Below are 21,822 nucleotides of genomic sequence, written 5' to 3'. Positions count from 1 at the left end.
GGCAGCCCGGGGGTTTCCCGACGACGTGGGGCTGCCCCACAATGGGAAACCCCATTGACCGGCTGGTGTAACGGAGCATTCCGCCGGCGGGGTGAAACAGAAACGTGGTGCGACGGGGCAGAGAATCCAGCCCCAATACTTTGAAGAGTTACATAGTGGAGGAATCCCCATGTGCTGAGCTATCTGATACCAGAGTGAGGGAAAATATCACATGGGTGCCAGCTCCCTGGAGTGCGATATCGCATTTGGCCTGCAGAGAACTCAAATGAAGCTTTTTCTGGGCAGTATCCAGGAAAATTGATGGGTGTGCACCTACAAATGCTTGGTGCATTGGTGGGCCTGCAAGAAAGCCTGCCGTCAGTGTTGAGGAGCACGGATAAATCTATGTCTGTGTTTTTCAAACTTTCTTTCCCGGGACCCACTTTAACCAACCGGCCGAACTTCGTGACCCAAGCAGGCTGACTATCGCGACAAATGTCACGTTTGCTTATCTTTAATGCAAAATGGGAGCCTGTTTGGTCCTCACGATCTCACTTGAATCAGGTGCAAAGGAGGAGAGGAAAATGCACATATCAGGTGCAGACTTCAGCCAATTCCTTTGTGCCATCTTTATCCAACTTTGCACATGTCGGTCCTCATGAAGGACAAGACCTCAAGAAATCATCTTTATACAGCTTTGTTCCCGAGTTAAGTTTCTTCTTTGTTGGCTGTTAACCAGAGGCCCATGAGCTCTGCACAGAGCTAACACTAGCACTGCTCTGTCCTGCCTTGGACTCTCCTGATCAGCTCTATCGAATAGATTCTAAAATGAAATCCTGTCCAATAGGTAAACTGCCTATTGAGTCTCTGGCCATGTCTTACATTTAAGATTACCATTCATCTTCACCATTCCCTTGCATTGCTTGCCAGCAGCTGGAAAATGGAAGCAACACTTCTCCGTGATTAGGTGCTAAAAGCACAGACCTGGAGGGCGCTTTACATCAAGTGTGCCTGCTGAGTGCCCACCTGCTCTCTGCTGCCGCTTCTTTCTGGAAACCTTCACACAGCCAAATTTATTTTCAATTAAAAAGGTGGTAGTGGCCTCCATTCTCTTTCTTTTTTTGTTTGCATTAAGTATTTTATTGTGGACAGGTAGGCACCAGAGATCACAACATAACCTAGTAAAGAGCATCATTTCAGCTGATATCACAAACTAGCTTCAAAAATCCATAATTTTTCCAGAATGCAATTTCATTATAATTCAAGTCCAGGTGCAAAAATTTCTCCAAGATCGCAATTTCGCGTCGTATCACATGAGTTTCATTCTTGAGAACACTGAAGCCTGCATTTTCCAAACATTATGCTCTCCTGCGCCAATACCAGAATAAACAATATGATTATCAGGGTTCAGGTCATTTTGCACCAAAGTTCGGTTTATATCACACATCACACGGAGTCCTTCTCAGTGGAGGCAGGGAATTATTTTCAAAAATGCAACCTCAGGTACCAAAATAAAATGTTAAAAGTCATGAACACAATGCCTGAGAATAACTACGTTGACTGTAATTTCTGAGCCCGGCACTTAGTGCGGCCCAGGGCTTTTACCAAATACAGTCCCCCATCCGGCCACCCAAAATATAAAACCCAGCCCAGTAACCCCTACAAACCAGGAGCTGGGGGGCTCAGTCACCAGGGCCTGTCTCAGCAGATCTACTATTGGGCCTACACAAGCCTAGTTTCCCCAGATAAATCACCAAGAGGAGCTGCCCCGGGGGGATGGTGGGGGAGCAGCACACCCAGCCTCAGGTGCAGTGCACTGGGAATCGGCTCAAAATACTCAAAAGGGGGAGATCTTGCTCTTGCCCATGGGGATGGAGCAGCCTCATCTCCCCCTCAAGCATCGAGCCTCGCTCACCCCAAGCGCCGGGCGCAAAACCTCCCCGACATCAATTGACACTCAGGCACCTCCACATAAACTGGGGGTGAGCCGCGGACATTTATGTTTCTCTGTCCATGCCGCTGACCACCAACCATTGCTGACTCTCCGTCGGATTTTCTGACTTGGCCGTCATTCTCAAAAGTAAAAGATGGGCTCTCGTCCCGCGATCGGAACCACTGCCGGAACAGCCCACCCGATCGTTCCACGACCCTGCTGTTATCTGCCCGCGACCCAACCGTGGGTCATGACCCTGACTTTGAAAAACCCGGATCTATGTGGTACACCATATGATAGCCAATGTCTCCACTTCCATTGCAGAACCAGTCGAAACCACCCACTGTCTGAATGCTGCAGTGGAAGTTCAGAATGAGATCATGAACTTTCACCATTTTGTCATGGAGGCTCATCCTGTTATTGTTCTGACTGCAGATACTTTTCAGGTGTGGTCTCACAGCAGGATACCAGTCTGCATTCCTGCACAATATGAGCACTGTTGAGTTGCTGCCCAAGGGAATGGCAGTAGCTCTGTGGAGTACTAACATGATACTCTCTCCCAGGATGGCAGCATTCATTCTTCCACCACTTCAACTTTGCCAGTGCTCTGGTTGATGCCTGTGAACCAGCCAGCCCAAACAACTGCCACCCAGGCCATGTTGGTGCAGTCTAAAGCTAGGCCTCTAACGCCCAAAACTGCTGGAGGGCATTCTGTAAGGCCTGCTGCCATTCTCACACTGCAAGTTGGCAGCATTCCACCAGTTATGCTGTATCCACTACATACGAGCACTGGGACATAAAACGGCAACCACAAGTGAGACAAAGTGTATGCACAAGGCTGACCTTTGTACAGAATATTGGATGTTTTACTGGATAAAGTTCATAGAGAATTACTGTTTGTGTTTGCCAGAGGTTGCTGTGGTGGTCAGGGACAGAAGGAATATAAAGCATGGGACTTTTGTACCTCAAGGATTTAGCGTTGTGCTCAACTGTAGTTGAATGGGGCAATCATGGACACCCTGGTCAGAATGTGATGTGCCGTCTGTCTCCTCTGCTTTCTCCACCCCCCCCCGCCCCCCCCGCCCCCCTCTGTTTCCCCCATGTTGTCTGCCTCCTCTGCTTCCCCCTCTGTATTCCGCTTCCTTCTGCATTCCCATCCCCTCTGCATTCCCTCCCTCTGCATCTCTCCCTCCTGCGTTTTCTCCACCCCTCCCCGTGTTCTCTCCCCCCCCCCCCCCCCTCCTCTTTCCAGGTGATTGGTGAATGTATAGTGGGAAGGGTTGTGTCCTCATAATGGCTAGGATCTGGAGAATGCAGTAGGCCACCAATATATCTGGGGTTGGTTTAGCACAGTGGGCTAAACAGCTGGCTTGTAATGAAGAACAAGGCCAGCAGTGCGGGTTCAATTCCCGTACCGGCCTCCCCGAACAGGCGCCGAAATGTGGCGACTAGGATGCTTTTCATAGTAACTTCACTGAAGCCTACTTGTGACAATAAGCAATTATTATTATTAAATGGGATACCCCCTTCCCCAAAGACTGGAGATCTCCTCCAGAGCAATTGAGGATGTGAAACTGTTAAGCACTTAGTGGTCTACTCGATAATGTTTCTTGTGGCAGCATAACTCTCACTTTCTGCATACTGCTCACATGTGGTTATGCAGTGGAAGGGAGTCATGAGACAGGTGTCACCGAGCAGCCACAAGTTTGAAAAGTGGCCGAATGATAGATGAACACTGTACACAGACAGAATGAAAACACCATGACTACTGACAGGATGGCTGGCATTCACCAACATGATGTACTGAGTATGGTCAAACATCCTGCGAGTAGATGCCACGTGGCAAAGTCACACCAGTGCCATCCTGCATTGCTATTTCAGCAAATCTACATGCATACTTCACCGTCTTCTCTCAGTGCAAAGAAAACACAATGATGTCCCCTCTCCTGTATAGAGAGTGGCTCTCAATTCTCCGTTGCAGAGCGAATAGTGAAATTGAAGATGTTACATGTGCATGGTGGCACAGTGGTTAGCACTGTTGCCTCTCAGCAGCAGGGACCCCAGGTTTGATTCCGGTCTCAGGTGACTGTGTGGAGTTTGCGCGTTCACCCTGTGTATGCACGGGTTTCCTCTGGGTGCTCCAGTTTCCTCCCACAGTCCAAAGATGTACAGGTTAGAAGGTAGGTGTAGGAATAGGGTGGGGAATAGGACAGGAGAGTGGGCCTAGGTAGACCTCTCCTTCAGAGGGTCAGTGCTGACCCGGTAGGCCGAATGGCCTCCTTCTGCACTGTAGGGATTCTATGATGCCAGTTCCAGTCCAGAAGGATCCTATTGTAACAAAATTCAGGGTGACAGTCATTTTCAAAGTCATTGGCAGTGTCATTTCTGTCCTGCTCTGAAGCTGTAGCTCATGTTGCAAGAGGTGGCAGAATTCTGTGAGCACATCGTTCACGAAGCGCAGATGATTGGATTGGATTTGTTTATTGTCAAGTGTACCAAGGTACAGTGAAAAGTATTTTCACTGAAAATACTTTTCAGTGAAAAGATGCGCACAATGCTTCTGGATTAGATGAATCCCGGAAGACCCTAGGTGCATAAGGACTCCTGATGAAAGCTCTTTTCCTCCTCCTCTATATGTGAGCAGCTTATCTTCTTGTTGTCGCTTCTGCTTCATCTCCCCTCTCATGTTGCAGCCCAAGGGAGATTGCAATTATGGCACACATGACTGGGAGTAAGCGGTCTGCCCAGAACTCTTGCAGTTACAACCAATGCCTTTATGTGCAGCAGCACTCTCTTCAGACATTAGAAATTTTAATCAACTCATCAACATATCAAGCAGTTTCACAAACTCGAAGAGCCACTGGAGAGTAACCAGTAACTAACCTGCAAGTTATTGACCATTCATTTAAAGAGTGATGACGGGTCAGTGTCACTAGTAAGGGCAGTATTTGTTGTCCTTCCCTAATACAATTGAGTAGCTTGCAGTTGAGAATCAACCACATTGTTGTAGGTCTAGAGCCACATGTAGGCCAGTCCAGGTAAGGATGGCTGATTTCCTCCATGAAGGCGAATGTGGCATTACTGGCAGTGGTAGAATTCATTGTCCATCTCTGATTGCCATGAAGAGCTTGGCATGACTTTGCTTCTTAAACTGCTGCAGGTATGAGTCTTGCAATATTTACAGTACAGAAACAGGCCATTCAGCCCAACAAGTCCAGACTGGGGTTTATTACCCACATGAACCGGAACGAGTGCGAGTAGCTTGCTTGAGGACAATTCAAATAAATCACTTTGGTGGATGACAGAAGTCGCCTCTAGGTCAGACAAAGGCAAGGACAATTGATTTTCTTCCCCAAAGGTTATGAATGAACCAGTTGGATTTTTGCAACAGTCTGACAGCTTCGCAAGCACTCTCACTCACACAAGCTTTTTATTTCCAGATCATTTAAAAGCTGAATTCACATTCTCAATGTGAGTCCATAAATAATGCACTCTCCGATTTACTAGTCCAGTAAGAGTTACTGCAGTTCTTGTACTCATTTGTGATCTGAATCGGTGGTTGGCCGCCTGTTCAAATTTGGAGGAATGTGATCCTGATTCTATCCAATTTTCACACATAAGTAGAAGTGACTGGATCGTGATCATGAGTGGGAACTCTGAATGACTGCTCTCCTAGGCTCAGGAGCACTGAGTATATATGTAGCACACAAGTAATTAAACATCACAGCCTGGGAATTGAACCTATGATACTCCTTGTTTACTCTTGTTAGCTCCGACTTCCATTAAGTGAGACGTTGGAGGAAGGAGTTTAAAACCATCTCATATTGCAGAAGTATTAATTAGTCAGGTATTCAGACTGAGAAGTCAGTTGCTCCAAGGTGAACTTTACATTATGAAGAACAATTAGTCTGAAAATATTGTAAAAAACCATGCCTGCCTTAAGGGAAACATTGATTGCATAACACAGTCTTACTGAACCTGAGCTACAATAAACAGCTAATTTTTTGGTCGTACCTTTTAGATGAAACCTTGTCCCCTTTAAAAATAATTGTGGAATTGAACCATTTCTGGTTCCCGACATCACACTTCATGACAGTAGACTGCTGCCCCATCCCATGGAATCTTCCTGGTGGGGCCATTTAATTGGTCACTTCTGAGAGCGCCATCCATTTTAAGTGTAGCAGGAGATGAGACTGGAGGTCCAGTCATAGGGATAGCAGCCCCACTGGCAGAGGTGGGTGCTACCACTGCAGGAGGGGACCAATAAAGGTCCTCTGAAGAGGTCTCAATTAAAAAAAAAAAAATTGTATCTGCAGCTGCCCAGCCACCCCCGTGGAGGGAATACCCCTCCACAGGGTGACCTGCGGCTGTAGCTGTGGCCCACTGACACCTGCTGCTCCTCTGAGCAGCTATGTACGGGGAGGCCTTTTGGCTCTGGGAAACTGCTGGGCTATGACCACAATGCTGGTGACCCCCACTCTGCCCACAGTTGGGCGATTAATCATTCAAACTGGTTACCTGCTGGGCGGGCTGCCTTTGCTGGTGATGACCAGCCTACCGCACAGTTGAATGGAAGCGGGAATATGTTGGGCATTAACCCTATACCCGAGTTTTAGAATTTCCTCCTGGTCTCGCTTTTGGACCTGCCTCTGTCAATTTGGGGCCCTTTTGTTTGAGAAATTAAGGGAAAATATGAAAATAAGACCTTGCTGTTAAATTTAACAAAACCTCTGAATCTTTGGCCTCGTCGGGTACCATTTTCAGCTTCCCCGATCCCTCTACATCTCCCATAAATTTCCAGGGCGATGTCTTCGACTAGGTTTTAGGTTACCTCTGGTTACCTCGATCGATAAGTAATCAATCTTACTCAATTTAACAATGAGATTAATTGATCCATGGGCGGGATTCTCTGTCAGCTGAAGCCGAAATCGGGAAAGGCGATTGGATAGAGAATCAGTTTTGATGCTGAAGCTGCGGTGACTCCCCACAGGGCTGGGCAGTGTCCAGGCATGGACTGCTATGCCGCGGCCTGCAAGGCAGCCATCTTGCTGTGCACCCCACTGACCACCCACCCTGGCTGCTGGTTCTGCAGTATGGGTACTCCCACCCTCGCACTACAGCCCACTCTCCCATCCAATCACCCAGGCACCATGGCCGCCCCCCGCCGGTGGGGCATCATGCGGCTCAAGGGCAATGTCCACAGTAGCCTCTACAGGGGGGTGACGGACAGGGCCTGGGGAGACTACCGCTGGCGAGGGCCGCACCAGACGATGGTACCCCAGGTCCAGTCGGTACCAGAAGCCCCCGCGGTGCCGGGCACCGACTGGGCTAGAGGTGTGGGGATGGGGGAGGAGGTTTGGGGACATGTGGAGGCAGAGTCTGCAGTGCCAACCAGGGACACCATGTAGCCCAGTGGACCTGGTTGGGCATGAGGGGTACACACTATGCCAACATGTCGGCCATTCACACCATGCAGACAATAGATTTTGGAATACAACCAGCAATGGTGGCCATCCTCCTAGTCGTCGCAGCCCTGGGAGATGCAATGTGGCTTTACGAGCTGGAGCTGCTCGAGAAGGAGGACGCTGCAGCAGCAGAGCATGCCCCAGAAGCAGCCGCTGAAGATGGAGAACTGGCCGCCCAACAGGCTGAGGAGGAGAAGGTGCAAAGAAGGTGCAAGAGGCCTCATGTATACCGTCAGCGCCTGTCATTCGAGGAGCTGCCGGACTGGGCATGCCGTCGAAGACTCTAGTTGAGCAGGAGGACAGTGCAAGATATCTGCCGGATCATGGTGCACCTGGCACCGTGGGTGAATGTGGAGAACACCCGCTCCTGGTGGCTGTGAAGGAGATGCAATGGGGTCCTTTCAGGCGCTGACAGGGCCCGATATGCCCAGTCGGCACAATACATCCATTTCAATGTGGACCGAGCCCACCAGGATGCCTGGGCAGTGGGGTTCGCCACCATTGTCGAGATGCCCCGGGTCCAGGGATTGATTGACGTTACACATCCTAGTCTCATCGCTAAACTGTACCCTGCATCCATGCCAACTTAGCTGGTGTCTACTTTTCTAGCCTTACGAGGAGGATGCGGGGTAGGGCGAGGATGGACAGGACATGGGGCTCGGGCAGCTACAGGGAGCAGCAGAATATGTGCACCACCGGATTCACTGACTGGGGGGTACTAGTCAGGGGACACTGCATCCCACGCCCACAACCCCCACCCCCAACTGCCTGCAACCCTCTCCATGATATATAAATGTCGCACTACAGGGTGACAATAAAACCGGGTCTGGTCCATGGGATGGAGGATGATGACAACCCGCTCTGCGATGAGCTCTGGTGCTCCACATTGTTTGACAATGTCTGACTGCTGCCCACGGTAGCACTTTCCAATGTCCACGTGGGTGATCCATGGATGCGAGCTGGCCAATCCATCACACAGTCCCATCGGATCCCTGGGGTGGCGGAGGTGGGGACGTGGAGGATTGGAGTGGATGCTGGACTGTGGTCCCTGAGCCAAGCCCACTACCAACGTCAGTCTAATTCCAACCCCCCCCCCCCCATCCTCTCCCCCCGGTGCCCCATCGGTGGCCAGACTAGACCAGTCCACCCCTCACAACCTAACCCATGTCGGTAAACGGTGTTGTGGTTTCTTGGGCATAACGTCAACGTGGACCAGGATAGATTTTTGGAATTTGAAGCTATCAACCATCTCCACCTCAGCCCCTTTGATGCAGACAGGGGTGTATGCAGTGCTTTGTTTCCTGAAATGAATGACCAGCTGTTTAGTTTTGTTGACATTGAGGGAGAGATTGTTGTCGCTCCACCACTCCACTAGGTTCCCTATCTCCCTCCTGTTTTTTGACTCCTCGTCATTCAAGATCCGACCCACTACGGTCGTGTTGCCAGCAAACCTGTAGATGGAGTTGGAGCCAAATCTTGCCATGCAGTACTGTGTGCATAGGGAGTATAGTAGGCGGCTAAGTATGCAGCCTTGAGGAGCCCCGGTATTGAGGACTATTGTGGAGGAGGTGTTGTTGTTTATTCTTACTGATTGTTGTCTATGGGTCAGGAAGTTGAGGATCCAGTTGCAGAGCAAGGAGCCAAATCCTAGGTTTTGGAGCTTTGATATGAGTTTGGCTGGGATTATGGTGTTGAAGGCTGAGCTGTACTCAATAAATTGGAGTCTGATAAAGAAGTCCTTGTTGTCAAGATGCTCCGGGAATGAGTGTAGGGCCATGGAAATGGCGTCTGGTGTGGACCGGTTGCGGCGGTATGCAAATTGCAGTGGATCTAGGCATTCTGGGAGTATGGAATTGATGTGCCTCATGATTAACCTCTCGAAGCACTTCATTATGATTCAGTGGCATTATCCAGTGAATTTGCCTCTTTCTCTCACACCTCGAACAAAAATTATAATTTTTAACAAAATACTATTTGAACATTTATTTAGTACAAATAAAATGCAACACTAAATGAAACCTGTGGACCGAGTTCACAACATAAATGTGCAACAACAGGGTAGTGTTAGCGAAGTCAAAATGGTATGGTTATATTAGCTACAGAGTTGAATTGTTTTGGAAATGTAGTGATTTCTGTGTAGCCACTTTCCTAACATCAATTAACTGCTCTGTGATTAATTATCCTTAGAGACTAAACATTGGGTTTCCTTAACACCACAGTCACACTCCAACCGCTGTGTACAAGTGTAATCAAAGAAAGATAAAACCTACATGTACGCATCACCTTTCACTATTTCCAAAATTGCAATTAAGTACTTTGAGTCATGGTCACTGGTATAATGTCAATTATGTTATCAAATAGTAGAGCAGGTTCAAGGGGCCGAATGGCCTACTCCTGCTTTGAATATGTATGTTCCTATGTTATCCTGGATGTATGAAATGAGCTGGGCTGGATGGACTTTATCATCCATAATTATCTTGCAAATATAAGGTGGAATCATGGATGGAGTTCGGTTTATTTTGTTGCTCTTAGAAGCTTACTGTGAGTCGGCTTGGTGGGGTGAAATTGCCAGGAAATGAAATAAAAATCACTTATTGTCACAAGTAGGCTTCAAATGAAGTTACTGTGAAAAGCCCCTAATCACCACATTCCAGCACCTGTTCAGGGAGGCTGTTACAGGAATCGAACCGTGCTGCTGGCCTGCCTTGGTCTGCTTTCAAAGCCAGCGATTTAGCCCTGTGCTAAACAGCCCCTATGGTCGATAGGAGTGCATAATGTGCCCATAGTGACTCAGTAACCTGTTATACACTGCACAAGAGTCTCAAGAGTATTGCCCATTGACAATAGCTCTTATCAAATTTTTGCGAGTAACCATTGACCAGAAATCGAAATGGGTGGCCATACAAATACTATGACTTCTTCAACAGGTGCACTATCACATTCTCCTGAGCAAATAGTGATGAGCAATAAATACTGGCCAAGCCAGCAATGCCCACACCTCATGAACAAAAGCATTTTTAAAAATGGGATCGATTATATCACCCAAGAGATAATTGGGATTTCAGCTTAATGCTCTTCCAAAAGACACTTGACTATGCAGCACTCCCTTAGTTCTGGGAGTCTGTCCAAGTTATTTGCTCAAGTCTTTAGAGTGGGGCTCGAATTGTAGCCCATAAAAATGAGCTTTCAGGAAGAGAGAAGAACGGGAGGGAAAGGGACTTCCAGTGACGGCGGGCGGGAGGCAGCCGCACAATGGAGGGCTCCCGTTCGGGAACGGCATTTACGGGGCTTTAAGCCCGGTCCCAGGGTCCACGGAGGCGGCAAAAGCAGGGAGAAGGCACAGAGGAGGCATAGTGAAGGCACTGTAGAGGAAAATGTCGAGGGTGAGCAAAAAAACGGGCGTAAAAAAAACAGCTGAAGGTCTGTCGGGGAGTGGAAAGGTCACCGCGGGGTCACCAACGAAAATGGAGGCTGGATTGCTTACGGCTGAAGAAATGACTAAGGTAATGGCTGCAGAATTCGAAAGGCAGTTTACAAAATGCATGGAGACAATGAAGAAGGAGATGAGGGAGATTTGAGTGTGCTGGTGGAGGAGGCGATTTCCCCGGTGACGAAGGCGGTGGCGAGCACAGTGGCGGAGGTGCGAAAGCAAGGGGAGGCACTGAAGGAAGTGGAGGAGACATTATTGCAGCACGGTGATCAACTTGCCTCGATGGGGAAGGAGATGCGGAAGGTAATGGAGATTAACAAGGATCTGCGAGGAAAAATGGAAGACCGGGAAAACAGATCCAGGCGACAGAATTTGAGGATTGTGGGGCTGCCGAAGGAGTTGAAAGACCGAGACTGACTGAGTATTTTGCCGCGATATGAACTGGATCGGGCTCATCGGTCGTGGCTCTGTGCTTCTGTAGGTACAGTGTGAAGGAGAAGGTCCTGTGCTGGGCCAAGCAGAAGCGGGTGGTGCAGTGGGCTGGAGCTGGTATACGTGCATACCAGGACTTTACGGTGCAGCTGGCGAGGAGGCGGGCTGCCTTCAACCGGGTGAAGAGGGCACTGTACATTAGCAAGGTGCAGTGCGGCATTGTATATCCAGCGAAGCTGAGGGTGACTTACAAGCTCAAGGACTTTTATTTTGGAACGGCGGAAGCAGCGGAGGAGTTTGCGAAGGCAGAAGGACTGTGGCAGTACTGAGAAATTGAGAAATGGCCATGTGCCGATGTAACCTCATGACTATTTTCTTCTTTTTTTGTTTGACTGCGTGTGGGTGTATGGGCTAAAGGAGCCAATGTTGTATATATTTGGACAAGGGAAGTGATGGGACTTTCACTCGAAATGAGGGCTCTTTGGGGTGTAGGTGGTATGCGGGGTTTGTGTGCTAAAAGGGGAGTTCTGGGCTTTCCTAGTGCCGGGCAAGGGGGAAAGGGACCCGGGCGGGGGCCTCCACGCTGGCCGGTTTAAGCCGGCCAGTGAACGGGAGTGAGGTGGGGGGAGGGGCTGCGGCCATCGGAGCCTGGCAGAACAGGGTCCGAGTTGTCTAGCCGGGGTGGAAAGTTGGAGGGAAGGAGCCAAGGTTGAGTGGGGGGGAGTTTTACAAGAGGCAGTGGAGGGGAGGAAATGGAGAGGGAGGGGGGTGGGTTTTTACAACTCTTGGGTATCATGTTTGGTACTCTTTCAGAGGTTGGATTGTGTTGAGTGTGGGAGGGTGGGGGGGAGTGGACTCTATAGGTTAATGGTGGCCATGGGCGGTCCCGGACTCCTTTTTCTTTTTCTCCTTTGTTTTTTGTTTCCACCGTGGGAGGGTTTGTTTTATTTGATACATATATTGACAGGTGGGCCGTTGTTTGGGGTGGTGGGAGGGTGGGATTGTTGGTATTGTTAACAGGATTTATTTTGTATTTGTTACCGTTTGCTGTTTGTGGGTGGGGTGTAAATTTTGGAGGAATATGTGAAGATGGAGAATAAAAGCATTTTAAAAAAGAGAACGGGAGAGAAAACAATTCCATTTTATACATCAGGAGAATAAAATTATTGCTTCAGTGTTTAAGAGAAATTCAAAATTGTCTACGCTGAAAAGATTCACATCGTGATTCAGAGAATGGTCGCAGCACAGGCGGAGACCATCGGCCCCATCATATCCATGCCGGCTCTCTGCATGCCCACCATTTCCTCGTAGTCCTGCAATTCTTTTCTCTTCAGCTAATTATCCAGCCAGGATTAAATTTGCAACACCACCCTCTCGGATAATGCTTTTCAGACATAAATGTACTCATTATGTAAAAACTGTCTTCGTGTCACCATTTGTTCTTTTGCCAATCACCTTCAATCGGTGTCCTCTAGTTTTCAAAACCTCCAGCCAACGGGAATAATTTGTCCCTAACTGCTCTGTCAAGATCCCTCATGCTTCAACACCGCTATCAAATCTCGTTTAAATTGTCTCTTCTCTGAGGAGAACAGCCACAACCTCTCCAATCTATCTGTGTAACTGAAGTTCCTTATCCCTGGAACAATTCTCATGAAACTTTTCTCTCTGATGCCTTCACAAAATTTCTGAGGGGTCATACCCAGAACAGATACTATACTCCAGCTGACGCCAAACTGATGTTTTATGAAGATTTCTCATAATGTCCTTGCTTTTGTATTCTGGGCCCCTATTTATAAAATTCAGGATGCTTCACGCTTTATTAAACTCTTTCTTAACCTGCTCTGCCATCTTTAGTGGTTTGTGCTCATACACACCTCAGTCCCGTTGCTCCTGAACCCCCTTTAGAATTGTGACCTTTATTTTCTGTTGCTTCCCCTCATTCTTCCTACCAAGATGAATCACTTCACAAGCTTCTCTGCATTATGGAGAAAAGGAATAAAATAGCCATCGCACCAAGGGATTGATTAACAAGGGAAAAATACAATATGAAAGTAAGCTAGCAGGGAACATAAAAACTCATCATCGAAGTATGTATAGGTAGGTAAGGAGAAAATGATTGACAAAAACGAACGTAGGACCCTTACAGTCAGAAACGGGGAATTTAAAAAAAAAAAATTTAGATTACCCAATTACTTGTTTTCCAATTAAGGGGCAATTTAGCGTGGCCACTCCACCTAACCTGAATATCTTTGGGTTACTAAATGTTTTATCTTCAAATTTTCAGATGATACAAACCCACACAGGCACGGGGAGAATGTGCAAACTCCACACAGACAGTGACCCGGGGACGGGATCAAACCTGGGTCCTCAGTGCCTTAGGCAACAGTGCTAACCACTGTGCCACCGTGCTGCCCCTAGAAAGGGGGGAATTCATAATGGCGAACAAAAAAATGGCTGAGGAACTAAATTCGTACTTTTCTTGTCTTCAGAAAGGAAGACATGAATAACGTACCTGAAGTTCTGAGAAGCACAAGTTTCAGTGAGGAGCTGAAGGAAATCTTTATTAGGACAGAAATGGGTTTGGGGAAATTAATGGCATTGAAGGTGGATAAATCTCCAGTGCATGGCAATCTTCATCCCAGAGTACTTAAGGAAGTGACCCTAGAAATCGTACATCCATTGGGGATCATTTTCCAAAATTCTTTGGACAGATAGGAGGGTAGCTAATATAAGCCTGCTATTCAGAAAGGGAGGTAGAGAGAAAACAGGGAACTATAGACCAGTGAGCCTAATTACAGTAGCAGGGAAGTTGCTGGAGTCCATTATCAAGAAATTTAATGGCACAGCATTTGGAAAGCAATGGTATAATCAAGCAAAGTCAGCATGGATGTACGAAAAGGAAATCATGCTTGACAAATCTACTGGAATTCTTTGAAGATGTAACCAATAAACATCACCAGGGAGAACTGGTGGATGTGGTTTACTTTGATATTCAGAAGGTTTTCAACAAGGTCTCACATAGCAGATTACTGTGTAAAATTAAAGTGCATGGGATTGCGGGTAGTGTCTTGAGATGGATAGAAAGCTGGTGAGCAGACAGGAAGCAAAAAGATGGAATAAATGGTCTTTTTCCAATTGGCAGGCAGTGACTAGTGGGTTACCACAGGGATATGTGCTTGGACCCCAACTGCTCACATTATATATTACTGATTTGGACAAGGAACTAAATGTTTTATCTTCAAATTTGCAGATGATACAAAGTTGGGTGGGAGGGTGAGCTGCGAGAAGGATGGAGAGATGCTTCAGCGGGATTAGGACAGGCTGAGTGAGTGGGCATATGCATGGCAGATTCAGTATAATGTGGATAAATGTGAGGTTATCCACTTTGGTAGCAAAAATAGGAAGGCAGATTATTATTTGAATGGGTGTAAATTGAGAGAGATAAATACTCAACTTTACCTTTGTATCCTCGTGCTTCAGTCGCTGGAAGTTAGCGTGGAGGTACAGCAGGCAGTAAAGAAGGCAAACGGTATAAGACCATAAGACCATAAGACATAGGAGTGGAAGTAAGGCCATTCGGCCCATCGAGTCCACTCCACCATTCAATCATGGCTGATTTCAACTCCATTTACCCGCTCTTTCTCTCTAGCCCTTAATTCCTCGAGAAATCAAGAATTTATCAACTTCTGTCTTAAAGACACTCAACGTCCCGGCCTCCACTGCCCTCTGTGGCAATGAAGTCCACAGATCCACCACTCTCTGGCTGAAGAAATTTCTCCTCATCGCTGTTCCAAAGTGACTCCCTTTTATTCTAAGGCTGTGCCCCCGGGTCCTAGTCTCCCCTGCTAATGGGGCAGCACGGTAGCCTTGTGGATAGCACAATTGCTTCACAGCTCCAGGGTCCCAGGTTCAATTCCAGCTTGGGTCACTGTCTGTGCGGAGTCTGCACATCCTCCCCGTGTGTGCGTGGGTTTCCTCCGGGTGCTCCGGTTTCCTCCCACAGTCCAAAGATGTGCAGGTTAGGTGGATTGGCCATGATAAATTGCCCTTAGTGTCCAAAATTGCCCTTAGTGTTGGGTGGGGTTACTGGGTTATGGGGTTACTGGGTTATGGGGATAGGGTGGCGGTGTTGACCTTGGGTAGGGTGCTCTTTCTAAGAGCCGGTGCAGACTCGATGGGCCGAATGGCCTCCTTCTGCACTGTAAATTCTATGAAAGCCTATGAAACTTCCCTACGTCCACCCTATCTAAGCCATTCATTATCTTGTAAGTTTCTTTTAGATCTCCCCTCAACCTCCTAAACTCCAATGAATATAATCCCAGGATCCTCAGATGTTCATCGTATGTTAGGCCTACCATTCCTGGGATCATCCGTGTGAATCTCCGCTGGACCCGCTCCAGTGCCAGTATGTCCTTCCTGAGGTGTGGGGCCCAAAATTGCTCACAGTATTCTAAATGGGGCCTAACTAATGCTTTATAAAGTTTCAGAAGTACATCCCTGCTTTTATATTCCAAGCCTCTTGAGATAAATTACAACATTGCATTTGCTTTCTTAATTACGGACTCAACCTGCAAGTTTACCTTTAGAGAATCCTGGACTAGGACTCCCAAGTCCCTTTGCACTTCAGCATTATGAATTTTGTCACCGTATAGAAAATAGTCCATGCCTCTATTCTTTTTTCCAAAGTGCAAGACCTCACACTTGCCCACGTTGAATTTCATCGGCCATTTCTTGGACCACTCTCCTAAACTGTCTAAATCTTTCTGCAGCCTCCCCACCTCCTCCATACTACCTGCCCCTCCACCTATCTTTGTATCATCGGCAAACTTAGCCAGAATGCCCCCAGTCCCGTCATCTAGATCGTTAATATATAAAGAGAACAGCTGTGGCCCCAACACTGAACCCTGCGGGACACCACTCGTCCCCGGTTGCCATTCCAAAAAAGAACCTTTTATCCCAATTCTCTGCCTTCTGCCTGACAGCCAATCGTCAATCCATGTTAGTACCTTGCCTCGAATACCATGGGCCCTTATTTTACTCAGCAGTCTCCCGTGAGGCACCTTATCAAAGGCCTTTTGGAAGTCAAGATAGATAACATCCATTGGCTCTCCTTGGTCTAACCTATTTGTTATCTCTTCAAAGAACTCTAACAGGTTTGTCAGGCACGACCTCCCCTTACTAAATCCATGCTGACTTGTCCTAATCCGACCCTGCTCTTCCAAGAATTTAGAAATCTCATCCTTAACAATGGATTCTAGAATCTTGCCAACAACCAAGGTTAGGCTAATTGGCCTATAATTTTCCATCTTTTTCCTTGTTCCCTTCTTGAACAGGGGGGTTACAACGGCGATTTTCCAATCCTCTGGTACTTTCCCTGACTCCAGTGACTGTTGAAACATCATCACCAACGCCTCCACTATTTCTTCAGCTATCTCCTTTAGAACTCTAGGATGTAGCCCATCTGGGCCCGGAGATTTATCAATTTTTAGACCTCTTAGTTTCTCTAGCACTTTCTCCTTTGTGATAGCTACCATATTCAACTCTGCCCCCTGACTCTCCGGAATTGTTGGGATATTACTCATGTCTTCTACTGTGAAGACTGACGCAAAGTACTTATTTAGTTCCTCAGCTATTTCCTTGTCTCCCATCACTAGATTACCAGCGTCATTTTGGAGCGGCCCAATGTCTACTTTTGCCTCCCGTCTGTTTTTATTGTATTTAAAGAAACTTTTACTATCATTCCTAATGTTACTGGCTAGCCAACCTTCATAATTGATCCTCTCTTTCCTTATTTCTCTCTTTGTTATCCTCTGTTTGTTTTTGTAGCCTTCCCAATCTTCTGACTTCCCACTACTCTTTGCCACATTATAGGCTTTCTCTTTTGCTTTGATGCATTCCCTAACTTCCTTTGCCAGCCATGGCTGCCTAATCCCCCCTCTGATAACCTTTCTTTTCTTTGGGATGAACCTCTGTACTGTGTCCTCAATTACTCCCAGAAACTCCTGCCATTGCTGTTCTACTGTCTTTCCCACTAGGCTCTGCTCCCAATCGATTTTCGTCAGTTCCTCCCTCATGCCCCTGTAGTTACCTTTATTTAACTGTAACACCTTTACATCTGATTCTACCTTCTTTCTTTCAAATTGGAGATTGAATTCTACCATATTATGATCACTGCCCCCGAAGTGTTCCCTTACTTTAAGATCTTTAATCAAGTCTGGCTCATTACATAACACTAAGTCCAGAGTGGCCTGTTCCCTCGTGGGCTCCATCACAAGCTGTTCCAAAAAGCCCTCCTGTAAACATTCAATTAATTCCCTTTCCTTGGGTCCACTGGCAGCATTATTTACCCAGTCCACCTGCATATTGAAGTCCCCCATGATCACTGTGACCTTGCCTTTCTGACATGCACTTTCTATTTCGTGGTGCATTTTTGTGCCCCCGGTCCTGACCACTGTTAGGAGGCCTGTACATAACTCCCATTATGGTTTTTTTGCATTTGTGGTTCCTCAACTCTACCCACACAGACTCCACATCATCTGACCCTATGTCGTTTAGTGCTATTGATTTAATTTCATTCCTAATTAACATGGCAACCCCACCCCCTCTGCCCACCTCTCTGTCTTTTCGATAGGTTGTGAATGCCTGGATGTTTAAATGCCAGTCCTGAACCCCCTGCAACCACGTCTCTGTGATGCCGACCACATCATACCTGCCAGTCACAATCTGGGCCACAAGGGATCTACCTTGTTCCGTACACTGCGCACATTTAAATATAGCACCTTTAATTCTCTATTGACCGTCCCTTTTTGTTTTCTTAGTGTGGTGGACCTTGGTTTACTGAGCCTTTCCATACACTGTGTCATATTATGTGGGATGGGGACTATCGTAACCTCTCCTGAGTTTTGTCTTTTCGTGCTTTTTTGTATTCCTAAGCAGCTACGCTTCCCACTGATTACTTCACCTCTTGGTTCCCTGACTTTCCCTTCCCCCCCAATCTCTAGTTTAAAGTCCTATTGACCACCCTATTTACTCTTTTCGCCAGAACACTGGTCCCAGCTCGGTTCAGGTGGAGACCATCCCAACGGTATAGGTCCCCCCTGTCCCAAAACTGATGCCAGTGTCCCATGAAAAGGAACCTCTCTTTCCCACACTACTCTTTCAGCCACGTGTTAACTTCCCTTATTCTTGCCTCTCTATGCCAATTTGCACGTGGCTCGGGCAGTAATCCGGAGATTATGACCCTTGAGGACCTGTTTTTTAATTTGAATCCTAGCTCTTTATAATCTCTAAACAGGTCCTCTTTTCTAGACTTGCCTATGTTGTTGGTACCGACATGGACCACAACAACTGGATACTCCCCCTCCCTCTCCAGTATCCTTTCAAGCCGGTCAGAGATGTCCCGCACCCTAGCACCGGGCAGGCAACATACCATGCGGGACTCTTTATCCTGCTTACAAAGGATACTATATATCCCTCTGATAATAGAATCCCCTACAGCTACAACTTGCCTATTTACTCCCTCCCCTTGAATGGCCTGCTGAACCATGGTGCCTTGGTCAGCTGACTCATCCTTCCTGCAGCCCTGTTCGCCATCCACACAGGGAGCAAGTGCCTCATACCTGTTGGACAGGGTCAAGGGCTGAGGCTCCTGAGTTCCTGACTGCTGGTTCCCTTTACCTGCCTGACTTGCAGTCACACCCTGCTGTCCCTGGCCACTGGCAGGATTTAAACTATTTACTCTGACAGGTGTGGCTGCCTCCTGAAACACAGTGTCCAGGTAAGTCTCCCCCTCCCGGATGTGCCTCAGTGTTTGAAGCTCAGACTCCAGCTCATCAACTCTGAGCCGGAGCTCTTCGAGCAGCCAATACTTACTGCAGATGTGGTCGCTGCAGCTCGCAATGGGATCTGCCAGCTCCCACATCAAGCAGCTCAAGCACATCACCTGACCAGCCATCACTATTTAATTAATTAGTTTAATTTAAGTTTACGAGTTTAGCTGTGTTTTAAAAATAAATTTGGGGCAGATTTTCTATCAACCAATCAGATCACAGCTTCCCTCTGACGTCACTTTTGGGGGGAAAAACTGGAAAACGAAGTTACCGTTAGGTTTTTATACTCACAGAGACTGCTCCTCCTCCTCTGAATGGCTCCCAAAATTAGGCCCAAAGAAAGAGAGAGAACAAAACAGTCGGGAAAAAGCACCTTCTCCCACTCTTCACCTAATTACCTCACTGCACCAAATTACCAAATTCTCACTCTGCCTGTGTCTCACTCACTAAGGCTGTGTCTCCTTGACCTGCACAATGCTTACTAAGTGCGCTTTCTGTCTGTCTTTTATACAGACTTTAGGATGACTCACACTAAAACTTCAAAGAGAAGAATACAATGTGTACCTTTGTGCCCCTTAACAGGCGTCAGGTGACTGCCAGATAACTGTCTCTCAGCAATTAGGGTGGGGACAGCTTCAGCCAATCAGACACTAATCTACACTGCACTTTTAACTGTCTATCTAGAGGATTTGAGTATAGGAATAGGGATGTTTTACTGCAATTGTCTAGGGTGTTGGGGAGGCCTGAGTATTGTGTGTATTTTTGATGTCCTTATCCGATGAAGGATGTTCTTCCTATGGAGGGAGTGCAGCAAAGGTTTACAAGGATGATTCCTGGGATGGCGGGACTGTCATGCGAGGAGAGTTTAAGTCAGTTAGGATTATACTCGCTGGAGTTTTGAAGAGAGAGGGGATATCAGAGAAACTTATAAAATTCAAACAGGATTAGCCAGGGTAGTTTCAGAAAGAATGTTCGTGATGGTGGGGGAGTACAGAACTAGGGGTCATAGTTTGAGGATAAGGAGTAAACCTGTTAGGGCTGAGGTGAGGAGAAATTTCTTCACCCAGAGAGTGGTGAATCTGTGGAATTCATTACTACAGAAAGTAGTTGAGGCCAAAACATTGTGTGCTTTCAAGAAGGAATTAGATATAGCTCTTGGGACCAAATAGATCAAGGGGTATGGGGGGGGGGGGGGGGGGGGTAGGTAAGATCAGGGTATTGAATTTGATGATCAGCTATGATCATAATGAATGGTGGAGCAGGCTCTAAGGGCTGAATGGCCTTCTCCTGCTTCTATTTTCTATGTATGTCTCTATGTATGTATTGTAAGTGTTAGTAGCAGGCTGCAAGATTAGAGATTGAGTGGAATGAATCAAAGCAAAAGTATCTTGTATCGTCCGCATTTGATGCACAATTACTCATTATGTTTGTCAGTAAATATTACTGTTCGGGCCAAGCCTGAGGAAATCCAGCTTTGGATTTACTGATATTGATAGGTAAAGGTAAAGTCACCATGGCCCCAGATGACCATAGGCTGCTTTCACCTTTTGAGGGGGAGAGCTGGCTGGTGGTGATTTAACCTGAGGATCACCACACCTCTGGCAAGGGGCAAGGTTGATAAGGCAGGGTCTTCATGAATAACCTCGAAATTGATATTTGTAGAGACATTGGGCACCTTATGCCTCAGTATGTCAGCTTGGCTTAGTGGTGGTACTTTTGAGTCGGAAGGCTCCAGTCCCCCCACAAGAACTATGTTGTTTAGGCGAATATCTCACGGCAATGCTGAGGGGAATTAAGCATTGACAGGGGAGTATGCTTTTTCAGCTGATGCACCAAACCAAGCTGTATGGACGACTATAAAGGATGTACCTGCAGAAGTGGATTCAGATCTCCAAGTGCCTGTGGGCAACACTCTTTTATAGTTGTGGGATTGTGCTGTGCTTTGGTTGTCGGATTTGTATACAGAACAGCCCCTGTCGTGCGCTGCCGATGTTCATAGGTTAGGCCTTAGCTGGAGTATTCTGTTCAATTCTAGACACCACACTTTAGGATGGATCCTTGGAGAGGATGCAGAAGAGATTTCCGAGAATGTTACTAGAGATCACAGGTACTTCAGTTTTGCGGAGAGACTGGGAAAGCTGGGGTTTACCTCCTTGGAGCAGAGATGATGAAGAGGAGATATGATTGAGGTGTTCAAAATCATCAATAAGGTGAAACAGTTTCCAAGGGCAGAAAGGTCACAGATTTAAAGTGATTGCCAAAAGAACCAGAGATGATATGAGGACTTTGTTTTTTACAAAGCAGGTAATTGTGATTTGGAATGCACTGCCTGAAAGGGTTGCCGAAGTAGATTCAACAGTAATGTTAAGAAGATCATTGGAAAAATGCTCAAAGGCAAAAGAAATACAGAGAAATATGGAGTATTAAAAGGGGCCTGAGATTAATTTCTTCTGGAAAAGGAATGATGGGGTTGAATGGTCGAAGCTACTGTATAAACCTGTTGTCGCTAACTTTAGCCTTAGTTTAATTGCTCTGTTCTATCACCTTTGCTCTAGAGTCGCCAGGTATCTTTCTGATACTGCCACGTGGTTCAAGTCCAAGTAATGATCAATAATCCAATACACCGCTTAGTAAGAGTTAAATCAAAGCACATTTATTATATACAGTAATCAATACTCATGCATAAATTCTACGCCTAAGCTACTTTCTACAACTAACAGGTCAATACTTAACTTATAAATGGCCCACCAGGTC

The 21,822-nt window shown here is 46.9% G+C and overlaps 1 protein-coding gene across 2 annotated transcripts in view; it reads left to right on the top strand.

Moving 5' to 3' along the window:
* Nucleotides 1-21,822, top strand: part of LOC140385748 (corticotropin-releasing factor receptor 2) — a 391,042-nt gene that overhangs the window by 124,301 nt on the left and 244,919 nt on the right. The gene's annotated exons all lie outside the window — the stretch shown is intronic.

This window comes from Scyliorhinus torazame, chromosome 11 (genome assembly GCF_047496885.1).
Source record: "Scyliorhinus torazame isolate Kashiwa2021f chromosome 11, sScyTor2.1, whole genome shotgun sequence".
Lineage (NCBI taxonomy): Eukaryota > Metazoa > Chordata > Chondrichthyes > Carcharhiniformes > Scyliorhinidae > Scyliorhinus > Scyliorhinus torazame.
The sequence above is the reverse complement of the archived record's forward strand: the minus strand, read 5'-3'. Positions and strand labels throughout refer to the sequence as shown.